Here is a 6,708-nt window from a genome sequence, read left to right on the forward strand (position 1 = left end):
AAGCACATGCTATAGACAGAAAGGATGATGATGTGTGGGAGGCAAAGTAGACAGGACTCTGTGATGCCCACAGATAGAAATTATCTTTAAAATAGTGACTGAAGAGAAAGCTAGGAAATGATGACTTTGAGCTTTTTTAATTCATTGAATTGGCTAAAGTAAAACAAGATCCAAAAGGGCAACAGAATATGCATATCAATTATGTTAACTATGATGGACTCACAGTAGGCAATACAACTTAAAGGATGAATGCAAGAAATAGTCTGCTCAGCTGTAGCATCAGCCAGAAGGATGGAACACAGCTTCTGGGGCACAACAGCTGTGTAAAGTGCAGGATTACAAACAGCCAGGAAGCAGTTATGTACCAACAATACTAAAAATGAGGTGTTTTTTTTTTTTTTTTTAAAAGAATTGTGTGTGGTTTAGGAGGAAAGAGAGAGAAGTGGAATTCACACATCCTCCTTCCCTGTGTGTCTCTGTGTATCTTTTTCTGTCTCTTAAAAGGACACTCATTGGATGGGTCCACTTTAAGCTCATCTTGACTCTTACCTTAATTACATCTGCAAAGATCTTATTTTCAAATAAGGTGACATTCTGAGTTCTGGGTGACATGGATATTTGGGGGACAATATTCATCCACATCACTTCCATGGTGGCTCAGAAGGTAAAGAATCTCCCTGAAATGCAGGAAACGCAGGTTCAGACCCTAGGTTAGGAAGATCCCCTGGAGAAGGCAATGGCTACCCACTATATTATTCTTTCCTGGAGAGTTCCATTGACAGAGGAACCTGGCAAGCTATAGTCCATGGGGTGGCTAAGAGTCAGACATGACTGAACAACTCACATTTTCACTTTTCATACACCCACAACACACATCATTTTACACATGATATACAGTTATTTTATTTGACATTGAACTGAACAGAAACTAAAAGATGAAATAGCCAATTTACGACTCTAAATTTATGATCTAGTGAGCTGACTACATAATTTGAGTCATCATCTCTACAAGAAGATTTAATCAATAGTACATAATAGATCAAATTTCTTTTGGACATACAGATCGTCAACTAAATTGTATTAAGTGATTAATTAATTTCCTGACACTCTCTTTCACATCTTTGTTCCTGAGACTATAGATCAGAGGGTTCAGCAAGGGACTTACCACTGTATAAAATACAGAACGTACTTTGACCATGAGCCATGAATTTTTGGAGCTGGGTACACAATAAAGGAACAGGACAGTCCCATGGAACATGGTGATGGTGGTCAGATGGGGGAGCACAAATAGAGAAGGCTTTTTGGTGAATCCCAGCAGAAGGCATTTTTATGATAGTGAAAAAAATGGAAATATAAGTAGTGAGGACAATTGCCAGGCTGCAAACCTCATTGCATTTGGTGATGGCAAAATAGAGCACTTGGCTGATGAAGGGGTCAGAGCAGGAGACAGAGACAATGACAGAGTGCTCACAGAGGAAATTATTTATGATGTTAGACCCACAGAAGGATAATGTCTGGAGAAAACAGGTGAGTGTCAGGGAAGAGACTACACCCCACATGTAGGGACAGGCCACTAACGATGCACAGAGCTTTGGGGACATGACCACTGTGTAGAGTGGAGGCTTACAAATGGCCACAAATGGTGATAGGCCATCACTGTCAACATGAATGCCTCTGCCACTGCAAACATACAAGCCGAGAAGAATTGCATGATGCATCCCGTGAAAGAGATGGTTCTGTCTTCCACAACCAAATCTCCAGGAGTTTGGGTGTAACTGTGGTGGAATAGTAGAAATCAACAAAGGACAAGTGGCTGAGAAAAAAGCACATGGGGTTGTGGAGTTTGGGACTGATCCTGATGATGGTGATCATGCCCAGGTTCCCCACCACGGTGACTGCATAGACGGTGAGGAAAACTAGGAAAAAGGGAACTTGGAGGTCGGGACATTCTGAGAAGCCTAAGAGGGTGGCTTAGGCTTAGCCTAAGTGGCTTAGCCACTCTCTTAGCCTAAGAGAGTGGTTCTGGCACTCTGATTTCCTTCAGCAAACCACATAATTGTTGTTGGAGAAAATCTGAAATAGTGATAATAAAATGATAACAATGATGATAGTCCATGGATATCATATTTATTGTGTGTCAGACATTGTGTTAAAATATTGCTACATTAGTTTTGAGCACTAAATAAGATTTATGAATTTCAAAACAAGCAGTTTCATATTTTACAAAGGGGAATGGAAGCATATATGAGTTAAGAAACTTGTTTGAATTAACACAGCCTGCTGGTGATGAGTTAGGTTTGAAGTGACCATGAGTGACAGAAATTGAATTTAGTTTAGAGTCAGAGAGAAATAGTTTCTATAATGTCATAGAAAAACATGTCTTTCACAGTTCCATCATTCTCAAGGTCTGTGCTGTTTAATGGGAGTAACATAACAATAAATGAAAACATAGCACTCAAATTTATTTTAAAAAGCAGGAGGAGTGATATTTTTAGAGGCAGTAATACTTCTAACATTATGTTCAAACTGAAGATCATTGAAAAGGCAGAGGTCATGAGTCACCACAAGAATTTTCACATTTTGAAAAACATAAATGGACATTGAGGGAAATAAAGCCCTATCTTCAAGTTTTCCAGTGATTCCAGTTTGATGCTAAAATTATTGGCATTGTGTTCAATGCAGCCACCCGGTAAAGTAATGGAGCTGTATTATAACTTCTGGTACCCTCACTTTTGTTTTCCTATTTCAGTATTTATCATTTGTCTCACATAGTGCCACTGATGCTCTCAATATAGTCTTTTAAAATTTTTGATCAATATCTCTTAACTTGCTATCAATATTTCTAATCTAATAAATTTATTAGGAATATTATAGCATTACATGCTTATAGAATATCTGAATTATAGAGTAACTTAAAATATATTTTGCTCAACTCTTCCATATTCTATACTGTTTCTCAAGAAAATCAGAGAATACAGTAATAAACACAAGGTTACATTATGACCCATAAAACTTCTGTGACAGGAATATTGAGTTTGATTAAAACCACAGGTGAAAAAAAAAACACAGGTGATAATCTTGCTTTGAGCTATACAATTATTTGTATACATTATTTTGAGAAAGCAAAAGCATCTTGTACTGGTAAGCAGTTTATAGCAACAGAAGTATATTTATTTAGCAAATATTTTAAAATAAGTTAACCAATAACAAGCACACATCTGAAATATTCAGATTAATAAAGGGACTATTAGTTCAACTCTCATAAACACAGATGCAATTTTAGTTTTGTCTGACCATGTGAAGGGAGAAATAATTATTTCTTGAATAGCTTTGTAGTACTTTTGACACTCAAAAAATGTATTTCCTATATGCAGAAAAGGGAATGGTTGGGGAGTGGAAAAGAGTTAGTGACAGACAGACTGGCACAATGAAAGAAGCAAGGAGTTGGAAACATAGATTTAAATTCAGTTGCAAGCTTTGGCATTCACTGTATGATCTTTGGTGAATCACTCAGATTTTATAAGCCTCAACTTCTTTATCAGTAATAGTGACATGATAATGTATATTTTATAGATGTATAAATATTAAGTTAGGAAATGACATTAATATAATTAGTACAAAGTCTGATAGTTGTGAAGTTCAAAATATATAAGTTTTCCCACCCTCATCCCTTTTAATTCTTAATACTCTGAATAACTGGTATTATTTTTAAACACATATTATTTTAAACAATTTAAGAAACAGGTCAAGGTCCAAAGTTGGCAGCAACAAAAATGCAGGAACAATTTGTGATGTCGAAGAATAACTTAACTTTTTTTTTTTTTTTCTGAATTTCCTCTTGGCCTTGTTCATGTTAATTCATCAATCACTGTCCTTCAATAAATTGTCTCTGTTTCCCCTTTGTTTTCTCTTTATTATCTGACTCTTACTAATCATCCAATTTTAATCTCATGGTCACCTAGGATTAGCCAACTTCCCTGTAGTGGTGTTACCCTGAACTGTGAGAAAATTAATTTCTTCTTGATTACTTTATCTGTTATGACAGTTTCTGTCTCTTAAAAACTTTAATTTCTCCCTATCAACTAATTTATCAAGTCTAAATTTCTCTGCTCAGTTTTACATAAAGCCTTATCCTAGCTATATTCTTCAATTTTCAACTTTCTTTAATCAAGTCAGTATTCTTAGAAAATAATGCCTGTAATTTCCTCTTTTCTTACATACTGATGCAGTGATGAACAATATACAAAACATTTCATGAAAATTGCTATCATAAGGACAATTTTCCTTTTCACTTCAACCATATTTCCTATACCCTTGACATACCTGCAGACATTACTGTCAGAAAAATGGAATTGTATATTATGGTGTTCATTATTATTATCTACATAAGATTCTTACCTTCTTTTGACTCAGTTTTGCGGTGTTGAGGAATTCTCAGGCATTATAATATTTTTAAAAATTTCATTGTGACTATTCTGCTAAGCACAATGTGGATATCCTCAGAGCAAAAATCAGGATGATACCCCAGTGAAGGAGGAGGAGATCAAAGCTCAGCCTTCAGGAAAATGGACTCAAGAGACATCACTACACAAAGACTGACAAAGAGTGTTCACTGCTTTAGAGGTTTCAGGATCTCAGAGTTCCCCAAAGGAGAGAAAAGAAACACGATAGAACATCCCACCTGAAACCAACTCACCTGAAGATCCTGTTTCTACTATTGATTGTCTCCAGGGGAGTTCCCACTCTGAATTCAAATATCATGTAAAATATTAAGGAGTTGGTTAATGTAGCAGGAGCCCACAAAACTTTAATGGGACTGGAATATAATTCTTTCTTAGTATCCAGGAAAACTCAGAGAAAGGAAGAGAAAGAGAGAGAGATTTGGAAGCTGAATCTGATTCCTATGAACAAAATGTAGGGCTTATGCATGCTTCCATGACCTTGGGGATTTAGACTCCAGAGAGTATTTCTTGAGCTATTTCTTTTTATATCCCACATCCAGAAATTAGCTGGAATGCTTTTCTACGTGGCAAGTTGCAAGAAGGTAATTTCTTCTAAATCACTGGAGATAGTGCCTCAATAGCCTCTTTCATGGATTTCTTAAAAAAATAATTATAGAAAAATATATGAACTGAATAAGAAAACATGGTGACTACAGTAAAACCCAAAATGAAACATAAATAAGCTAATCTTTCAGAGATATTAATAACTGCTATTATATATATTTACTGTATGATTTTTCTGTCCCATTCTGTGTATGAAATGCCATGTGTTTTGAGATGTATGAACAACATAACTTGGTCTCTGGTTTTATTGCCTAACCTAAATGAATATTGTCTGCAGAAACAATGATGTTATTTATTGAAACTAAATTGTCTTTCCTTCTCAATATGAGCTATACACACTTCCAAGCATATATTAATACAATTAAATCATATAATCTCTTAAAAATGCTGAATGCATCTTGGTGATGAATGGTGAATGTTTAAGTCTCTAAAACCTCTGGGTGTCAATCAATCCACTGGTTTCACTACACTGAAATGTCACACAATTAGATCCACTGACTTGCCTGGTGGCTCAGCAGTAAAAAACAAGTTGCCTGAAATGCGATGTAGGTTCTATCCCTGGGGTCGGGGAGAAACCCTGAAGAAGGAAATGGCTGCCCCCTCCAGCATTCTTGCCTGGGAAATACATTGGACAGAAGAGCCTGGTGGGCTGCCATCCGTGTATTTGCAAAAGATTTGGACATAGCTTATTGACTAAACAACAACAACAAATGCTTTCCTTAGGCTCCTGACAACCTGACTAACCCTTGCCAGACTCTACCAGGAAGCCGTAACACACCAGAGGCTGTTTCCCATCAGGCACAGAATTATTGTACATAGTGTGATGTTGATACAAAATCCCACAAGTCATCATGGCTATTCTTTCAGAGATAAGTTTGAGGTCCACAATGCATCTTCCCCCATTTCTGACACCTCTGTACCCTGGACTAACTTTTGAGCCAATATCTACACTCTAGCCACCCAGAGTTAGCAACCTTGTTGGATATTAGTTTTCCATGCTGTACAACAAATTGCCACCAACTAAGAGACTTCAACTGCTATCACAGTTTCTATAGCATAATAGTCTGGGAAGTGTTTGCATAACTTTGTAAGATACTGCTAAAGTATTTTCAAAATTATTTAAACTTGTATTCTTATTTGAAATGCATAAGCATTCGACTTGTTCCACATTTCACCAAGATTTGAAACTCTTATTCATATTAGCTATTCTAAATAGAGTACAGTAGTTTCTCTTTGTGGTTTAAGTTGTAATTTTAATAACAATGTCATTGATGACTAATGATGCTTAGTATTTTTTCATGTGTTTATAGATGGTTTGTGTGTTTTGTTTTGTCAAATGTGTGCTCAGATAGTTCATCAAACCTTTAAGTGTTTTTTTTTCTTGTTGTTTTGACTATAAAGACTTCTCTGTATGTTTTATATAGAAATAATTGATCAAATATAAGTTTTGCAAATATTTACTCACAGTCTATAGCTTATATTCTCATTTTATTAATGGTGTCATTTATGATTAAGAAACTTTTATCAAATATTTTTAATGGTAATGGAGTTCCTTTTATTGTTTTTTAAAGATCCATCATTTTTATGTTCTTTCAAAAAACTCTCACCCCAAGTTTTGAAAGATATTTTGTTTTATGCTGAA

The 6,708-nt window shown here is 35.6% G+C and overlaps 1 pseudogene; it reads right to left on the minus strand.

The window, feature by feature from the left end:
- Nucleotides 1–1,066: 1,066 nt before the first annotated feature.
- On the minus strand, nucleotides 1,067–5,916 carry LOC122696658 (annotated as a pseudogene).
- Nucleotides 5,917–6,708: the final 792 nt, after the last annotated feature.

This window comes from Cervus elaphus, chromosome 6 (assembly GCF_910594005.1).
Source record: "Cervus elaphus chromosome 6, mCerEla1.1, whole genome shotgun sequence".
Classification (NCBI taxonomy): Eukaryota; Metazoa; Chordata; class Mammalia; order Artiodactyla; family Cervidae; genus Cervus; species Cervus elaphus.